The sequence below is a fragment of the Pleurodeles waltl genome, chromosome 12 (assembly GCF_031143425.1).
Source record: "Pleurodeles waltl isolate 20211129_DDA chromosome 12, aPleWal1.hap1.20221129, whole genome shotgun sequence".
Classification (NCBI taxonomy): Eukaryota; Metazoa; Chordata; class Amphibia; order Caudata; family Salamandridae; genus Pleurodeles; species Pleurodeles waltl.
The window spans coordinates 601659213-601680493 of NC_090451.1; the positions used below are offsets into that span (position 1 = coordinate 601659213).

Here is a 21281-nt window from a genome sequence, read left to right on the forward strand (position 1 = left end):
CACCAATTGTCTATATTGATCCTCCACCGCCTACCCTCCGATGTCTGTGTTGAAAACCCCACTCACCTACCCTTGTTGTCCATGTTGATCACCCACCTACTCACCCTCGTTGTCCTTGTTGATACCCCACCCACCCTCGTTGTCCATGTTCATATACCACACACCCAAACTCGTTGTTCATATTGATCCCCCTCCCACCCACCTTCATTGTTCATGTTGATCCCCCATCCACCCACACTTGTTGTCCATGCTGATCCCCCACCCACCCACCTTCGTCGCCCATCTACCCTTGTTGTCTGTTGATCCCCCACCAGCCAAACTCTCTGTTGTCGATGTTGATCCCCCACCCTCTGTTATCTGTGTTAATCCCCCACCCACCCTCTGTTATCTGCGTTAATCCCCCACCCACCCTCCATTATCTGTGTTGATCATACACCCACCCTCCATTATCTGTGTTGATCATACACCCACACACCCTCTGTTATCTGTATTGGTTGCTGTGCTGTTTTTTACATGAAATACATTTGCTCCCTCATACATTTTTGTCAATCCTGCCCTACTCTCTAAAAGTAGTCTATAAATTCTCCTTATTATCGACTTCACCAAACACCGTGTTATATTTTGAATCCTGTGTTTTAACGCCTGATTTTGTCTTTAGATCAAGCACTCTTAACATATGATATCTATTAGTATCAATGACATGACTCTGACTCCTACATCTTTTTAGACCTCATTGTCTTATGTAATATTTCCGTTATGTTGATTTACACACTTGTATGATTCATTGTCTTTGTATAAGGTGTGTGATGTAAAGTGCTCTGTCACCCTGCTTTGGGATGAGAAGCACACTTTAAGCTTAATGAATTCACAGGTAGTGACATTGACCCTGAATTTTCCCAGGAGATCATGTCACATGATCTTAACCCTGGTGACATTACAATAAGTGACACCACTGAAGCTCCATAATTACTGCATGATTATATAGCAACACAACACATAAAGGTCTATTTTATATACTACATTTATTAGGGTGTTGACATGATCTTTGAAAGTTGTGGGGAATATTATTATCCCTGAATTGTAGTGACCAAGTTAAGCAGCAAGCCAGCCCCCGCCTAAGAAGGCTCGGGGGGCCTGCCCTTGAGATCATTTTGAAACAGTTAGGGTCAAGTAGTGCATTCTAAAGCACAGCTGTCACATAACGTAGGTAGAAAGTAATAGGCTGCGAGAGGACACTTTAAATAGTCAAGTTCTTGAATGGTGTGCCAAGCCAATAGAACCGGACACTCCCCTGGAGGTGGCACAATATATCAAAAATAACTCCATTGTGGCAGGGCCAGCATTTTTGTCATGGGTGCCCTCTTAGGCCAAAAATGACAAACAAAATACTAGAGCCAGGACTTTTGCTACTAATGCCATCTCTATGCCATGAGTGACACTTACGTCAACAATTCCCTCAGTATATCAGGGACAGCATTTTGTGTTGGTTCCCCCCCTTTCATGTGCCTCGGTTATCCTCACTCATGATAATAATTACCCCCAATGTGATATTGCCAGTATTTTGACACGGACATTCCAATGCCAAGAATTTCCTAAAGTATGCCAGCTACAGTATTTTTCCAGGGGTGCCCTATATGCCAACAGTTACCCCTCACATGCCAGTACCAGTTTGTTGTCATTATGCCAAGACCTACCTTCAGAAATAATTGTCTCTAGCATTTCAATACATGTATTATACTGTTATACCAACAATTACCTCCGGAATGTTACTACTTGGTCATAGGTACCTGTCATGCTAAGAATTTCCTCCAGTATGCCGGTGCCAGCATTTTGCCATGGGTGCCTCCATAAGACAAAAATTACCTCCAGTACGCAATTACATATAGCAGGCTCACAAGCATATTACCACATTCTCCCTCATGCTCACTTACATCCACTCACTCACTTATCCTCACTCACACTCACTTATTCATTTTCACCAATTAGCACTCATTCATTATCACTCACTATTTTTCACTCATTCGTACTCTCACTCTTTCACTCACTTTTCCTTATCACTCACTCTGACTCAGGTTCTCACTCATTCACAGTCACTCAAATTCACTTTCTCTGACTCAGTCATACTTTCACTCACACATTCTAAATCGTTTTTTACTCACTCACTCTTCCTTATTCTCACTCACACTGAGCCTCACACACTCTAGCACTCCCTCTCTCACTCACTTGCAGTCACAATAAGAGTTTTCAAAAGTGCCTTTGCTTATTTTAGTTCTCATACGAAGTTTTGCTTATTGATAAAGAAAAAAACAGCTGTTTTTTCTTTTGTCAATCAGCTTACTCTGGGTTGTGCACAGAAATAATGCTTACAGTGGAGACTTTTTGCTGCAGATACCGCTTTATGAACCCATCCCGGGTTTCAGGCTGCATCTCGAAAGTTGTACTTATTTCCTCTTTACCTCAGCCTTTGCTGACTGTTGCAAGGGCAGCGGTGGATCCTAGTGACATCATAGCATGAAGTGACGAAGCAGGTCGTTTCTGGCAAGGAGTGGAGAGTGGCATTGGGCGTTAACATTCTTGGATGATCTCTGGAGGGAGCCGAGAGGAGGAAGCAGTGTTGCAAAAAGTACCTTTGCCTCGTCTCTGTGGTGTTACCACATAAGTTGTTAAATAACTCGTCATAATGTTATGATATAAGTTCCAAGTTGGAATGTAAGCATGATGGTTGGAGACAGTTGGTGTGGTCTTTGTGTATGAGGGACATACTTGCCTGCCGTCCCCCTCATTAAGAATAAATACTTCACTCTATACTCACCTTTCGTCGTTCGCCTTGTCACTACAATTTGGTGACAAGCCACAAACAATTACCAATCCGTAGAGGTGCACATCCATGTAGCCAGTGCAGCTGTATGAGGAATCTACTGTCCGGTGATATGTGGGGAGAGTGGATGGAGCAAGGCTGTTGTCACCCTGCGGTTGAGCCAGAAATTAATACAGCTATGACTAAACTTAGACAGCAGGCGATTGTATTGTGTGCGTCATAGTGCGTGAGGCATTACTGCTGCGCGAGCTCTGCATGACTGGAGTAAGGCCACTACACACATGACCAAACATCACTTGAGCAGCTACTCGTTATCTTCACCCTTACGTGCTTCACCATTATGTGGTAGCCATTTTAGGACTCTAAAGAAACTAGTATGTCGGCATCTTGTGAACCATCCGTGTCGAGAACTATTTTCTGTGACCACAAGAATTGAAACACAGTAACACGCACACCCATTGCGTGTCAAGTTGCGTAAAACCTTGTTGGCAATCATTTCCTTTGATTGCACTAAACGATGCATGGTGAGACGCACACCTACAGCATGCTAAGTTGCCTTTAAAAGCGGGCATTGCAATCACGGTGATGCACTTGCCTTGGTGTGTAGGAATTAGAGACATGTACTTTCATAGCGTGTTGTAACAACTTACGGCGATATGCACACTACTAAGATGCATAAAAAGTTAACCTTGCAGCCACAGTGACGCACTTACCTTAGTGTGTTGGATTTAAAGGAATGAACACTTCCAGAGCGTGTCACAATAAATTGTAACAGTGGTACGCACACTATCATTAGAGAAACAACATTTCAGACTGTTTCAAAGCGATTATTAGTGAAACACAGGTAATCTACAAGGAACAGTACTTACTGAACCTTTTGCCTTCAAAGTATATTAATGTATATTATTTAGGCTCTATATTGGGTATTACAGCTTAGGTATTTTATGGTGTTAAGTTGCTAGTAACAGTTAACATTACAAAAAAAAAGTAATGTGTGCCCAAACGTTTTCACTTACTCCTCCCTTACCTTTTGGACAGTGACCAGATGACCACCCCAAATTAAATGGCCAAAATGGAAAGAGTATTTCCTAAATTACATTTCAGCCATTAAAGAAGGGTCAGAATAATTTTCTGCTTCTAGAAAGAAGAATATCCTTCTGCATAGTTTAGATCCAGAAGGATTAAGAGTTATTAATCAAATGGAAAAAAAGTCAGATCCAGAGGGGAACAGGATGTATTTCAAAATGCTTTAGAGGATCTTGAAGGGTATTATCAGCCTATAGTTTGTGTAGCTATAGATAGGTACAGTTTCTTTCAGAGGAAACAATGGAAGTCAGAAACGGTGGAAGATTATGTTTCAGCTCTGAAGAAATTGGCAATCTCTTGTAAATTTGGAACGTTGCACGATGATTTAATATGTGACCACATTATCATGCATACCAATGATCCTAATTTACAAGATAGATTATGGGTTAGTGGAGGTTCCTCACTAAAGGATATAATAGCTTTAGTCAAAAAGAGAGAATTATCTGAAAGATGTGCAAAGGCGGCTACGAGTAGTGTGACAACTTAATCTGATTCTAAAGAAAAAGAAACAGTCTGCAAGTTCTCTAGTGTGCGCATCAAAAAGATTTAGGAAAGTGAGAGCACAAACTGAAAGAATAAGGGACCTATTAAATATAAAAATATAGGTTGTTTTAGGTACGGCAGTAAAGACCACCTCGCCAAACACAACAATTGTCCCACACTTAAAGTTAAATGTTTGTTTTGTGGAATTATGGGACACTACACAGAAGTATGTAGACAGAAAAATAAGAAAACCCAGAGTGTGAAGTTGGTTTCTGAAAAGTTGGAGGCTGATCAGTCAGAAGATGAATATTGGGATGATACTGAAGGTGTGTTGTGTGTAGAATGTGTATGATGACCATAGGAGGTGTAGGAATAAATATTGTTGCAGATTCAGGCTCACCTTACACTATCATCAATAGGAAAATGCAGGAAGAAAACGTCACACAAGTAATAGGAGTACTCTTGAGAAATAAAGACATTCATCCTGTTACATTTACTGTGGGGAACATTCCTATGTCAGGACACCGTAAGTTACCATTTTAATTTAAGGGCAGGAAAACCATAAGTAAGCTGTTTGTAGCCAAAGTTGGACCTTCTGTTTTAGGATGGAAGGATCAGAAAGCCTTGAATATAGTACTGAATCCCAATGGGGTGGATCATGTTCTCGTGTTAGGTGAATCAGAACAGGTTCTGGTGACGAAACTCAAGAGTGATTTTCCAGAAGTGTTTTCAGGGAAAATAGGTAAACTGAAAAAAGTTGTGCACAACATAATATTGAAGGAAGAAGCAGAACCTGTGAGTCATAAAGCAAGGAACAGTCTGTAAAGTGGTAGAGATGAAATGGGTGAAGAATTGAACAGGCTGGTGTAAGAAGGTATCATTGAGCATGTAAAATGCGCAGAGTGGCTTGCACAATTAGTTGTAGCCAGGAAGTGAATGGTAAATTAAAATTGTGCATTGATCTTAGAGACATTAATAAAACCATTATAATAGACAAATGTCCATTACCCAAGATTTCTGAACTATTGACAAAAACTAAAGGAGTCTTGTGGTTTTCTGCGATTGACTTAACATCAGCCTACCACCAAATAACATTACAGGCAGATAGCAGGAAGTTGACTGCCTTCATATCACCTATAGGGTGTTTACAATTTGTCCGCATGCCATTTGGGTTGGCATCTGCTGCAGCGTTCTTTCAAAGTTAATCCACAAGCTTTTGAAGGATAGTCCTGCGGTGATCTATTTTCAGAATGATATTCTGATAATGGGAAAAGTCAAAATTGAGCATAATAATAATTTGTACAAGATGCTAAGGAAACCCAAAGAATATGGGTTGACTATGGATTGACCGCTGAATTAGGCAAGTGCAAATTTTGTAAACAGTCAGTGACATATTTGGGTCATCAGATCAGTGAAGAAGGATTCTCGCCTAAGAAGAAGAAAATAGAATCCATCAGAGATGCTCCAGATGCCACATGCAAGTACGATATACTGTAAGATAGTTCATGGGGCTAGCAGAATTTTACTCAAAAATTGTAAAACATTTTGCAGAAAAATCATACAATATTCACCAATTATTGAAAGTTAAGCAGAGCGTTGAATTGAACAGGACAAGGTAGATAGAGATCCATTACAAGTAAACAAGCTGTATTTGTGTTCAGCTGAGCTAAGTAATGGGAATATCTGGCATGTTAGCAAATTATCCAAATGCGATAAGACTTTATATGGGAAAGGTAGTATACCAAGAGCTTCTGGAACATTGCTGTGGGAAAAATAAGCAACAGAATGTCCAGTTTCAGTACCATTCATTCTCCGTAAAGAGAGTCTACTGATAATCCTTTGAGCCCATCTCAAGATGTAAGACTACTTCTTGTGATGTCAGCAGAGAAAAGAACAAAAAATAAGCTTTGTCCTAAAAGTTGGGTTGTGGCACAAAAGATTGAGGAGTTCGAGCGGAGTTACATCATTGCCCACCAAATTGAAAGATTTTGTAATGGGGTGATGTGCTGTTAGGTTAATGTGACTGTAAGCAGGTTAATATTAAGTACATTTTATTATGATTATACATTTTTTGCGGTATATAATTTGTTATAACGTAAATCACTAGCAGTGAAGTTTTTAATACATTCCACTGTCATTATATCCTTACCTTTGAGCAACATGTTAAGAACAATAGCTTGTTATAAAGGTGGGAGATGTGTGGTGTTACCATGTAAGTTGTTAAGGAACTCGTCATAATGTTATGATGTAAGTTCTAATTTGGAATGCAAGCATGACGGTTGAAGACAGTTGGGGCCAGATGTAGCAAGCAGTTTTGCCCATTCTGTGTCTATGGGAAAATGTGTTCGTACATATGGCCCTTGGTGTGGTCTTCGTGTATGAGGGATGTACTTGCCTGCTCTGCCACTCATGAAGAATAAATACTTGATTCTGTACTCACCTTTCGTTCGCCTTGTCACTAGAGAAGGCAGTCAAATTCCCTCTGCCTGTAATGTAAAGATTCACATATATTTAGGCATAAAAACAATCAAATCCCCCTTGGCTGGAAGTGAAAGTAGGTGCACATTCAGCAAACCAAACACAACAGATTGCGTATGGGTTCCGTGAGTTCTAACAGAACCAACCAACCAACCCACACACCTCGCCACATAGACTTGCAACACTGCACTATATGTGGATATCGATCACAAATTTTCACCAGATTAGTGTTTAACGTGCTGCCCAGTCTCTAGAGTGACCATGCAACACTGGAGTGCGTCCTCAACATACAAGCAGCTCATCTGCCCGATCAGAGCTTCATTGATGCACAACAAAAGTTTGATTTATCAAAAGGATTAGGGGGCAGACAGATAAGTCCTCTTGGCAAGACCAATGTTTGGAGGATATTTCAGCTCGCAACAACATGAAATCTGTTTCTACAGAGAAGTGGCTAGAGTTGATACTTACCATGCAGGAAACCACTTAAACCAGTGTAAAACAAACGTGTCCTTCAGAAAAGATTGAATGTTATCTGCTCGCCTGAAAAAGAAAAAAAATAACTGAAAGTGCAATTAAATAAGGCATTAAGAATCTGCTGCCTTAGCAGTAGAAATGATCAGGCTAATAAAGAAACTGCCAAAAAAATAAGACTACGGCACAGAAAGAAATTGAGAAATTGTAGGAAAAAAGACGCATGAAGATGCATGGAAGGTAGGTTAAGGTACAAGATCCCCTAAAATGCTCTGATGTACCATGCATTAAATTCTAACCTTAAAACAACAACTGGCCACAGTTAACATCTGTGCGGCAGTCTGGGCAAAGCATCTAGAAAATATGTAGGTGGATAATGGTCCAAGTAGCTGCATGAACCTCGTAAAGCAGCAACCATTCAGTCTGATGCCTTGGAGGATCTAAGGGCCTGATTTAGATCTGGGTGGTATTGCTGTCAATATGCCTCTCGGGCAGACTCGAAAACACCGTCAAGTTGGTGTTCCACCTGCCGCATTCATGTAGATGTATTGAGGCTGAGCCACAGACCACTACGATGGAGTGCTCTACCTAGACGATAGGCTGGCAGGTTCCTGCTGACCGTATTTAATATATCGAACTCTCCTGCAATCGGTGTACTGGCGCCAGGTTGCTGATGGAGGGAGACCATTGCTTGAGCCATTGGGCATTGTACAATGGCAGTGGCTATCGCACTGAGGTGAGTGACACACTCACTGTACTTTAGCCATATGTGTCCAGCTGCACAACACACAACACAACATACAATTATCCATTGCCATTTCACCACGACATGACATCTACATGCAGAAAACACACATTACCAGACATCAATGACACAACATACACACACTATTGATACACGCATACAACACAACCACAACAACCAACACAAAGACACACCCATCTGCACAACACACACAAAAGCACAATTGCACAACAATGACCACCACACAGCAACACATACCTGAATGTTGCACACAGCATCACAACCCAAAACACACATCAGACCCACACACACTTGGCACACATACAGACACAACCACATCACCGACTCCAGCTCCCTTCAACTCACCCAGCCAATCCAATCCCACACACACACATACACGTATTGACTCACATACACAACTGGACTCACAGTATCACAGGTACAGTTTCACCACTTGCAATGTACACATATAGACATAGTGATAAGTGGGATGCCATTGATATTGTGGTGCCAGCATTCATTTGGCAATGAATACTGACACCACAATAACAAATGTGTATGTGTGCGATATGTGTCTTCTAGCAGTGTGTTTCTATCAGTCACGGACACAAATGTGTTCCCGATATGTATGCATGTCAGAGATATTTAAAAAAAAAGTACCTGTAGCATGTATATTTCTGCAGATGTCCCGAGCTCATGTGCAGTGCCCACACAACGTACACAGTATATGCAGTATCCCTAACTTCAAGTCTGCGACGGTGGGGTCTTGCGTCCTCCGTGGTCCAGTGGCAGCTGCAACAACAGGTGATATACAGTTGGTCCACTCCAAAGTGGAAACATGGAAAAAGTTAGGTTTTGTGCCCCTTCCCCCTCCAACCTGCCAGCTCAGGTGTGGCGGTCAGACTGCCACAATTGGCTAGGCGGTAAGGCACATCCAAATCTGCTTGGTAAAGGTGACTGGAGTCCCGCCATCAGCCCCTGTGCCGAGTGCCAACATTGCAGTGGCTGGAGATTCTTGGCGGATTCGGCAGGACTCGGGCGATGTTTTGCCTATGGTCCCGCCAACATCTAAATAGAGCTTGTGGACCGCCAAGGTGGCAGACGGGTTTTCAGATGGAAACCGACAGCGGGACCATTACCTCTATGATCTAAATTAGGCCTTAAGTTACTTAAATTTAAAGAGTCGAAAAATAAATCAGACTAAGGAAACAAAGTGGAGCAATAGTCTTGAATGGTCTTCCAGCATCGATCTTTCGACACACCAACAATGTGCGCTAAAATACTAACTCCGCTATACAGTTGATTCCCTTATAGAACAAGTATCCCAGACAGTTGGATGGGAGCTCTTTTAGTTTCAATCCACAAAAAGGGAGACTTTACTTCGCCAGAGAACTTTAGACTAATTGTGCTCCTTGGCTCTTTGCTCACATTCTAAACCAAGAATTGGTAAAACGGGCTCTAGAAAAACATCTAGACCCCTATTTCCATATGGGGTTTAAAAAAGAGTGTTATATCGAATACAACCATCTCTTTTTAACAATAAAGATCGACAAAGCTGTGTCAAAAAAGGGGTAACTATTTTATATCAATTCTAGTCCCACTTTGACAGTGTTCTAAGAAGAATTCTGTGGGCAAAACTGTAGAAGTAGAGAATTCGATTATCTCTTCTGAAGGAGCTAATTGCTTTATATTCAAATACTTGGGTCAAAATATCGTAAAAATTAGAAACACAGGAGAAGATCTTCACCAGAAAAGGCCTGAAGCAAGGCAGTATTCTTGCCCCCTGCCATTTGATTTGTATCTAGCCAATTTGAACCTATCCATGGATGAAGCAAGAGCTTTGCTGTCCAACTTTGCAGGCCAAAAAGTTCAAATCTTCCAGTATGCAAACAAAACAGTCCTGTTAGATCGCACACTCATTGGCCTACTGAGATGAATCATTAGCCTGTTATTGTAAGACATAGAACATTCTAATTAATTGGTCAAAGACCAAAGTGATCACTTTTGGGTGAAAGTTAATCAAACGATGCTCTGTGCTTTTAAACAAAACAAAACAGGAGAGAGTGCCATTTTAAAATGTATAAGTGTTTGATTGGACGAAAGAGGCCGAAAATCGAGTCAAATTAAAACCCTAAAAATTTCGAGCCAATCCCTGACAGAGACCTTTAGAAGAACCTTTTATGTCCAGATGTAAGTGTATAAACAAGTGTATTAACAAATGTAGTCAAAGCAATCTAATGTCCACATTGTCTTACGCAGCCATTGTTTTAAAAAACAAACTTGACTTCTGTCTTGACAAAGCGCAGTTCATTTGCTGTTGACAAGTCTTCCGTCTCCCTGACTGCACTAGCATGGAGCAAATTCATCTAGAATTCAATCTGGCCAGACAACATTTAACACTTCGAGCCGGATTCCTGTCATATTGTGTCAAGGAAAAGAGTGTTCCTGCTGGCTCCGTGAGGCATCTGGTATTGCAGGCAATAATGCAGGAGAATTTGGTTTAGAATGAATAGTTTAATTCCTCCTTAAGCAATCTGGAGCCAGCCTAACCCCCCTGCAAATCTCCAGACTTCTGTCACAACAAGCCAAATTAATCTATGCCGAACTGGACATAAATGACTTGTTCAAAACAGCATGCAGTAGATAGGCAGTTAATCTATAGGAATCCCTGCCAATTTATTTTACCCAGCCACTGCCCAAGACACAGAAGCCCCACTGATGCAGCTGAGATTTGGGTTTATTCCACTGAAAGAAGATTGAGTGGGTCCTCAGAAAGCACCTGCTAGCTCTATGGTGTGGCCATGCAGCAGAGTCACTCAGTCATGTGGTCTGCATCTGCCAGAAGCGGTTATCAAACTGTAAAAAATGTATGCGGCCCAGTTCAAAATTCTGAGCATACGTATCTGATTTGACGCGATTATATGTTGCTTAAATGAAAGAATCAACACAGCTGGCTCCATGCTGCTTGAAGTTCTGCAAGGGGGTCATCAGAGACTTGAAAGATGCATAGCAAAAACTTTAAAAGCAAGGGAGTTTTACTAAGTGACATACCTAAATAGTATTTAGTGGGAAAAGCACCTCAGCTATCCACCCCAGTGGTTCCACTCAGATTCATGATTTTTGAAAGTGAAGCAGTGCCTCAAAACATCTGTTAAATTGTCCTTGACAATGTCTAAATAAAGAATCCAGGTGAGGCAGCAGGTTCCAGATTGACAAAGGCTACTGCTGAGCTTATTTTGGCAAACACCTTGAATAAAGATTAACATATGTAGCAGTATTTTTTATGCTCTAGATCGGCTGCCCCTGTGTTAAGTAAATCATCAGGGATGGGTCTAGCCTAAAATTACCAAGTAACAACGGCATCGGTCAGTTAATTCTAAAGATTAATTTGCATACAACTTTTTACATAGAATGCCAGGATTCCTTAGAAGGAACCTAAGGACAAACTTCCTTATGGTCTCCAGTTTAACTTGGTTAGATTTACATACATTTGTAGGTCTTCTATTTTGTTGGTGTTTTAGATGCCCTTCTTTAGATTTTATGATATAAATGTTTTATAATATGGTTTTACGAAACATTTTTAATAATTTTAGTATGATAACATTGTCACAATCTATCACAAAAAGCTTTTTAATTGTAAGGAAGACAGATAATGTAGCTGTCCTCGGCTGCTCTGCAACATTTTCATTTAATTTCATCTTCAGAGTTAGCATGATGTGGGTGGGGTTTGTCATATTATATACAGGTGTATTATGTGATTCCTGTTTTATTAATTGTGTGGTCTGGTGATCTTTTAGATGATTTTAATTAATTGTACAAACTAAAACAACTCTCTTACTCTAGCTGAATGGAATGGCACCAAATATTGCATGAAGTTAGAAACTTTTCCCAAGGAAGTGTCTTTTTACGGTTTGGTGTAAATGTTTTCAGTAGGTATTGAGAAATTGGTTGGGCATGAAGAGGTTAAATCTCTGAAAATATTTGAGCTATCCAGGTCCATAAATCATCCAAAAGGATCTCATTGGCTGACACAACATTGAAAGAAAATATTGTGGCAGCCATTATCGGACTCAGGGACTCTGTTCTTGAGTTCTAAAATACATTTGAAGTGGGGCATAAGGTGGCAGGGTGAGCACATCTTGACCCCCAAGCGAAATAGACCTATGTTTGTTTAAATTAAAATAAAAAAATAATAATAATTCTAATGAAATCCATGAATTCGAAGGATCCTCAAAGCTGAACACGGCCCACTTATATGGATTTGAGCATCCTTTGCAGATTTGGGAATCCTTTGAGAATTCGCTAAGAATCCTTAAAGCCCAACTTGACCCTACTGTGTGGATCAGAGGATCCTCTGGAGATTCAAGGATCTGAAAATGGTCTTCCAACTAGCACCAGCCAGGGAAGCTTACACAGTCCTGAGGCACCAGGGCAGGGATGCTTACCCTGGATCCTCAGATCCCATTTTGAATCAACTGAGCCAAAACTGGATTTTTCTTTTTTTAGAAACAGGGAATAAGGGTCTAGCTGTAGCCCAGACCCTGCTGGCAGCAGCCATAGTGTAGGTCATGAGCAAGGGGGTTGGCCACCAGAAGTGGGCTAGGTTCAGGCACTGTGCCATCCCTCACCACACAGCCCGTGTGCAGCTAGGGTTGGTCACCCACGGTGGGTTGGATGAAGGGCCTTTGATTAGGTGCAGTGAACTCCATGATGTGAAAGAGGATAAAGATAAAACTACGAAAATCCATTGCAAAAACAAAGGTAAACATGGTGTTATTGTTGTTTATCCCACCTTAACCATTTCTTAAAATTCACCTAAAACCAGAGTTAGGGTGCAGTTCTGGTTATGAATTAAACTAAAAAACTACTGAAATTCACAAGTTATGGTTAGAATCCGAACCCATGGTTAGGATCCGAACCCATAACTCGCTCAACAATCATGCAAACCATAACTCGCACACCAAACGCAATGCATGTGACCTCTCAATATGTGTACCAATAAATAACAGATACAAGTGAAATAAGTTAAACATTAAGAAATAATCCACCCAATTAATGATACTATATTCATAGTCATCTTTGTCTGAGTGGCAGAGGTAATGTGACAGGCAATATTATCTTTAAGATGATTTACAACATTCGTAAACACATTTGTTTCAATAAAGGTGAAGTCATAAGGGTTGAGTTACAGTTTCCTTGGATTCTGTTCCCAACCTTCTGGCAGTCGGCAGTTATAGTTAGGACCATGTTTCCATAGAAAAAGTGTTTTTTGACTCGCCTTTATCTTTGGCACCGTTTGATGAATCCTCACTAAAAGTTTCCCAGAAAACTTTGCTGGTGATTCTTGTTGCACACCTAAAGTTTTGGGGTGATCGGTCAAGCGGGGCTGAGAAAAAAGGGGGGGGGCAAAAAGTTGTTTCCCCTGTTAAATCCCATAGGACCTTTAGACATAACTACAGCCAAACTGCCAATTTGGCAGAAAGTTAACTTTTGGAGCGCAAATTGTGCTTTTGCTTATCTGGTGTAAATCCATCAAGTAGTTTTGGAGATGTTAAAGGGAAAATACATTTGTATATCATTTTATGTTATCGCAGAGGGTCCCCAGGGCTAAAAATAGAAATGATAAGTGGTATAAGTGGTCAGGGTGCAGGTACCCTGACCCAGGGATTTGATATAGGGGTGCTTTAGGGTCAAAGTATGGGTTTAAAATTTTTTTTTTTTCATCATGAGCGAAATCCTTCAATATTCTAGGATAATCAAGTCTATGCAAAAAAAAAATCTCTGTTGCATTCATACACTAATTCATTCACTCATACATGCACTCAGAGACTCATGCACCCACTCACACACCCACTCAGACACTCATGCACCCACTAAGACCCACTCACAGACTCTCACACACACACTTTCAGACCCACTCAGATACTCAAGCACCCACTCACAGGCTTTGTGGCCAACCCCCGCTGTGCATGGCCAAAGGCTGTGCGCAGCACTGGGTTGACTGGTTATAAGGGCTTGGCTGCAGGCCCTGCTGCCAACCTCTGAATTTACTCGCACAAAACCATAGAAATTCAGCAATTCCAGTAATTTTAACTCACGCCCTAAGGTAACTATAACTCGTGCCTTCGCCATGCACAGCTAATTACTCCACTAATATCATTGATGACATCTTCTATGGCATCTTTGATACTATCATTGCAACATTTGCGATAAAGTTATTGATAAGGAAACTGTGCATGGCAAGGGCACGAGTTATAGTTACCTTAGAAGTGACTTATAATTACTTGAAATAACTCTAGCTATGACTTCTATGGTTTTCTACGAGTGAATTCAGAACCTAACTATAATGTCCTTGTAACCTTTGTTTGTTTCAGTGAATAAATATAAATATATATATGAGAGAACAAGAGTTATGACCAACTTTTCCCATAGAAAAAGCTTTTTTTGTTTGACGAATCTTCAGAAAAAGGTCCAAAAAAGTGCCCTTCTTTGCCTAATAGTACATGGGAAATTTGAGGTTTTGGGATGATCCATCAAGCAGGGGCTCCAATGCTTTTCCCCATTCTTTGCAATATTTTGTAATATTTAGACACGACTACAGCCCGAACTGCTGAACGGAACAACACCAAATTTGGCAGGAAGCTAAAACTTGTGCTTTTTATGATTTGGTGTACATCTGTTCAGTAGTTTCTGAGTTATTAATGGAAAAAATTAGAGATATCTAGGATGCAGATCCTTAGCCAATCCGCAGGTACCCAGGAATCTGTAGCCCAATGGGGGGAAACAATCTCACCCACTCACACACCATACGGTTCACGTTTTACCCACACAAAACCATAGAAATTTAGCACTTATAGGTATAGTTATGCTTATCTGAAGAAACTCATGCAAGAGAGTAACTTTAGGCCACAAATTATAATTTCTTAGCATCAGTATAACTATAAGTACAACTATAACTGATGAATTTCTATGGTTTTGTGTGGATAGAACATGAACCTCTAACCTTTGTTTTTGTCAGTGAAAAAAATATATATATATATAAAATCACAGTTTTATGTGAGTGATCACACACACACACAAACACGTATTATGTCACACAAGCATTTAAGTGAACAGAAACGTATAATTTCCCTATAAAGCATCTTTTTGCCCAATAAATATACATTCACTTATTTAATACTACTACAGTGCAGTGTTCAAATTCCACCTAATTACTGTAGTACAGCCTTGTTTGCAAAATCACTGCTTACGGTCTCGCATACTTTACGAATTTAAATCAATTTATGATTGAAAAACTGAACTCCTACGCACAAGGCTTACTTTATAAGACTTCACTGTGGGGATTTAACTTCTTATGCAATGGTTCTAGTTCTAGCATTCTTTAAAGCAATATTCCAGATGCACCAACAGTAAAATAGTAATATGTAGTGATTCTACTGTTAAAGGAGTGAAACCGTCTCGCCACCTAATTGAAGTTCCTCTTTTCTTGAGTCATGAGCACTGCCCGGCCCTCAACAAAGATAAAAAAATAGCATACTTCCCTTCCCACGTTTGCCAGTATACTACAGGTATATAATGATATTTTGTTGTTGTTTGACAAGTAGGCAAATTATTAGTTGTTGCACTCCTATACCACTATACATTTCTTTTCTATTCATTAGTTTTCCTGTTCATGCAAATGCCAGAACATAACTTGGATTCTAATTGCCAAGACCAACAAAAATATAATACTGTAACAAGACCTAAAACATGACTAGCAGCATTGCAGGTAGCTAAATACATTTTTATAACAGTTTCAATCTCTTCCACATTGTGCAGGTCTAGTATAGTTGAAGGTGCTTTCTTTGTGTGCCAAAAACCAACACTATGCATGCGTATTCAAGGTGCTCAGGTTTGCAGGCACCTGTCAGAAGATCACTACCATGACTTAAAAGATAACACATTTGCTGTTAAGTAATTGAAAAGCTGGCTTGCCTTGGATGATTCATAGTCTGCAGATTGGTTTATACCTCTTCCACAATTTGATGTCCGCCACTGACCGTGCTCTCTCTGTGGAGTGTTAATGTTTAGATTTTGATCCCGTTAACGCACCATTAGGGAATGATTGGTGGACCTCATCTTGTACCATCGAATGGTAAACAGCGTTCTTTACTGAGCTTTCCTCTGTTCATTGCATTTTAAAATCTGTGTGGTGTGTGAAGAGTTTTTTATGGACTTTCAACAGTCGTTTTTAGATGGAGTTAAAAATAACTTTAATAAATATCACTTAATAACGGTTTTACTTATTTGTCTACCCTCAAACGTTTGGCGGATAAGAGTGTTGGAAGCGTAGGCTCCCAGCTTTCAATCTACCTAGGTTACACAAAAGGCAATCTTAGCACCTCGACCAAATATAATGCCAGTTGAATTTTCTGTTATATTGTAGGCAGCCCTTGGTGTTGTAGTGTTGAGTTTAGCCTTGACTGTTTCTGTTCTTGTTCTGAGTTTCTAAGTAATTAAAACACAGGCCCTATCATCATTTATAATTCTCTAGAGTGAAGCAGTCCTACTTACTTCATTACTTAGAATGGGAACCTGATGTTTTTGTTTTAAATAATTTGTAAACTGGCCCAGCCTCTTTTTTATCATGATTGTGTTATCCTCTTCTGTGGTTGATTATTTGCCAATTTTAAAAATTATATGGTAACAATACCACTCAGATGGAAATTAGAATGGGCGGAAACAGATTTTGCTCTGTTGTGCCAAAGGTGTATCCTGTCTTACTGGCTTAGAAAGATAGCTCAGCAAACTATTCTGTGGATCAGCGCCTCTGCGGCCGAAGTCTTTCTGTTGCCAACTGATCTGAGTCTGACTCCAGGTGGATCATCTAAAAATGTCACACTTTTGAAACTAATATAAGGAGTACCTTGCTTAAGGAATTATAGTATTTCTGTTATCGACTTTGTGAAGGTCATCGTTTCTAGATAAGTGGTATTGCCCAATGTAGAAGTAAAGTGGTTCCTATTATTTTGAGTGCTACTTTTGAGTTCCTCTAAATATTGGCAGATTTGCCACCCTTCTTAAGAAAGTCCTGGGTTTATCAATCCTTCAATATTTTATGAGCATAACACTTTTCACATAAACTGAGTTCTACAGGCAACAAGAAAAAGTATGTACTATCATGATATAGACATAATATTCTATCGATATGGTGGCATTTTCACTTACTTAAAATAGTTCATGTGTGAATCTGATGATTGGATTCCTGAATTCTGTGTAAAAATGTATTTTATGTTATAAAAATCACAAGACATGGTGCAGTAAATTGGTATGTAAAATATTTTTATTGAAACGAAAATGTTCTTAAATAAAGTTTCAAGACGATAAGTTGTATCTGTCACATGTATGTGCAAATACGAACTAGTAAAAAATCGTACGATGTAAGAATTCCATGCTGCATCTTTATACGAATAAAGTTCAACTCTGCTCCGCAAACAAATTATATTTATATTTTAATTGAAGATTATAGTATCATGAAAGGGATTACAAACAAAATTAAGTAGCTAGGTAGACAGTACTTTTAGCATATTTTTAAAGATAGCATAATTTGCAGGCCGTACATATGACCTTGCACACCAAGATTTTTTAATTTGACTGGATTTCATCACAAATTTCAACTGGCGGCGCGTGAAGTGAGCATGAGCGCGATGGCAGCTGAGCCGGCTGCTCCGCTCCCGATCCTCATACACGGGGGGGCCTGATGTACCCATGTATCCACAGCATGCTTACTAAAAAATGTTTGCCTATAAATGAGAAGTACCACCAGAATTCGGAGGATTTTGATGGATTTCAAGGATGCTAGTGCCAAGAGGAGGAAAAACAAGATAGCGGCTCCCATCAGACCAGCGGTACGCAGTACGATCGTCGAATAAACACTCCAGCAAATGATACAGTAGGATTTACAGGGGCCCTTACGCTGCTCTACGCATCCGATGGGGTCTTTGCTTTCAGCCTGCAGTACTTGCACACCACTCGACATCGCATGGCCCATCAGCGCCATTCGCGGCCTGCACCCCGCTATGTACATTGCCTCTCATATCGCTGTAGGCTGCAACGAGCTATCTCACCCATGCGGTGCTGGCATTAGTTAACTCCACGACGCATCCAGATGCCTTGTCATAGGACAAAATCCAATGGTGCTTCCTGGGTACTGGATGGTTCTTACCCGGACTGCGCATCATTAGTGAAATTCTTTACCGCCATAATCAGACTGAACATAATAAATCTGGGCAGCTTACTATGCCACATGGTCTATTGGCACAGTTATCAGATCACACTTGCAATGCACATCGTTCCCTGACACGGGGCTAGGTTTGGATCACAACTTAGTGTGGCTAAGGACCGCATTCGTCAGCACTTGCAGAGCGACCCTTATGCCCATGCCCTTTGGCACCCTGACACACCTAAGCCCTTTGCACTGGGATGGAAAACGCTGGTTGAACATCACCTTTATCAAGGAGGACGTGTGCATGGACCTTCATTATCTGTGCCCGTCAGTATTGATCTGGCTTCCTCAGCAGCTAGTGGCAACTTAAAGATGTGACTTGTTATACTTTGCCTACGTCATACCATATTCTTCACCTGTGTGCTAAGGCCAGGTCCACTTTACAGTGAGTCTGACCCACCATACTCTATACGCAGTCACCATTCCTAGGGCTTCCACAATGGCAGATCACATGGGCATAGACACCAAAGATACCAAAACAAACATAAATAGGGCCAAAGCAGAGCCACCCCTACCCGACTCACCATTAAAACCAAAAACGGACTCTGGTGCAAGTTTGGATATTATCTTGCAAAGACTTAGGGCCTTATATGACCTAGCTCAAGACACTAAAAATAACAGTGATGCCCTGCACCAAGACATCCAGGTGCTACACAGCGACTTCAAGTGCCTAGCGGGCAGAATAAATGAAGTGGAATCCATGATTGGTGCGCTGGAGGAGGTAAATTGGAGTCTCCGTACCCACATGACCTACCCATTTTGCTAGGTAATTTCAAGAGAAAGGTTCACTCTGCATCACGCATATATAAACTTCTAGAGTCCCCCAAAAGCTATTTGCTGAGAACATTTAACACAGAAATAGGAAACTTACACACACACACACACACATTGTGAAACATAATCATCACAGACACCACATTGAATAAAAATTGGAAACTCCCTTTGCTGTGAAAATCACACTCTCCTTACCGCAGTCCAGAGTCTGGTCCATTTATAAAACATACTGGACACCACTGAGATGACATAAGATTGACTTAAGTACTTCTGATGCTTGCTGGAGATGTGGGGAGGCGGTTGGGGCCTTAAAGCATATGTTTTCACCTATAAGATGGCCTGACCTCTTTTGACTGATACATAACAGGAGAAACCGTTGAGGTTGATTTCTCTACTGTGGCCCTTGGCTTGCATGCTGTAGGAGCCTGGTTTGTAGTGGGTACGTGAGGTACTTACACCTTATACCAGGTCCAGTTATCCCTTATTAGTGAAATGTATGCAGTGTTCTAGCTGCTTAGGCTGTTTAGAGGTAGCTGTAGCAGAGCAGCTTAGGCTGAACTAGGGGACATGCAAAGATCCTGCAATAACACTATAGGTACACAGTAATTATACACAATAAAATACAATACTCCGTGTTACCAAAAATAAAGGTACTTTATTTTACCGACCCAAGGCCAAAAATGTCTTAGAGGCAATACTCCTGGAGGTAAGCATTATACACAGTATATACACTAGTAACCAAAATCAGGTAAGTAAACAGTCATAGAATAGTGCAAACAGTAGAAAATACAATAGATTGCAATGAGCCAAGGGGCAACACAACCATATACTAAAATAGTGGAATGCGAATGTCGAATTCCCCCCTAGGCAAGTTTAGTGTTTAGAGGGGCGCTGGGAGTGTAAGAGAACACCAAAGGCAAGTAAAGTACCCCACACCAGAGCCCAGGAAAGCAGGAGTAAAGTACAGCAAGTTTCCTCAGGACACACTACAAGTCGTGATAAAGGATTATGCACGAACCAAGCAAGACTGCAAGCAACAAACAATGGATTCCTGGACCTGAAGACCTGTGGAGAGTGGAGACCAAGTCCAAAAGTCGAACAAGAGTACAGGAAGGACAGGAGCCCCTGCCAACCTAGAAGAAGGTGCAAAAGTGGATTATCCGGTCAAAAGAAAAGTACAGAAGTGCACCAAAGAAGATGGCTGCGGGTTCCTGCTTGGTGCAGGAGATGTCCCACATCGAGTTGTTGGATGCAGGCTTTTTGCGTTGCTGGATTCCGCCAAAAAGCCTTGGTTCAAGCAAGTACGCTGTTTGCGTCAAAAAGGAGCTGCCTGGACCTAGGAGGGACCTGGGGTTCTCAATTCGGACTGAGGAGACAGAGTGGAGTTACAACAATTCAGAGAGCTGCAAGACCAGGCAGCACCTATGGGAGTCCGAGAACATGGGGACAAAGAAGATGCAAAGTGTGGTCGTCGCAGCACTACACTGGAAGGTCCCACGCCGCCGGAGAACAACTCAGGGAGCTGTGCATCACAGGATGGAGTGCTGGGAACCTGGGCTATGCTGTGCACGAAGAACTTTTGGAAGAAGTGCACAGAAGCCCAAGGAGCTGCAGAAGAAACAGTGCACAGGGGTACTATCGCAGCACAGAGAGGCAAGCTCTTACCTTCACCAAATTTGGACAGCTGGACCTTTGGACAGTCTGGGTCACTTCGGTCCACCACCTGTGTTCCAGGGAGCACACTTGTCAGGAGAGGAGTCCCAGAGCACCGGTTGTCGTTGCAGAAGGGTGCCTGCTGAAGAAGGGAAGTGACTCCGTCACTCCACGGGAGATTTGTTTGCTTCTTCTGGTGCAGGGTGAAGACAGGCAGTTGTCAAGGCGTGCACACCTTGGAAACAATTGCAAATGGTGGTTGGAGCTGAAGTTGCAGGTCACAGGAGTCATCCCAGATACTTTGTTGCAGTTACAGCAGTTCCTGGAGCAGTCTGCGGTTGATCCGACAGTCAGAAGCTGAAGCAGAGGATGCAGAGGAATCCTGGAGGAATCTTGCAAACCGAATATGAGGAAGCACCTAGAGGAGAGACCCTAAATAGCCCTGAGAGGGGGATTGGCTACGTACCCAGGTATGCACCTATCGGGAGGGGTCTCTGAGGTCACCAGCT

The 21281-nt window shown here is 41.3% G+C and overlaps 1 protein-coding gene across 2 annotated transcripts in view; it reads left to right on the forward strand.

Moving 5' to 3' along the window:
* B4GALT3 (beta-1,4-galactosyltransferase 3) overlaps positions 1-21281 on the forward strand; it is a 342042-nt gene that overhangs the window by 196965 nt on the left and 123796 nt on the right. The gene's annotated exons all lie outside the window — the stretch shown is intronic.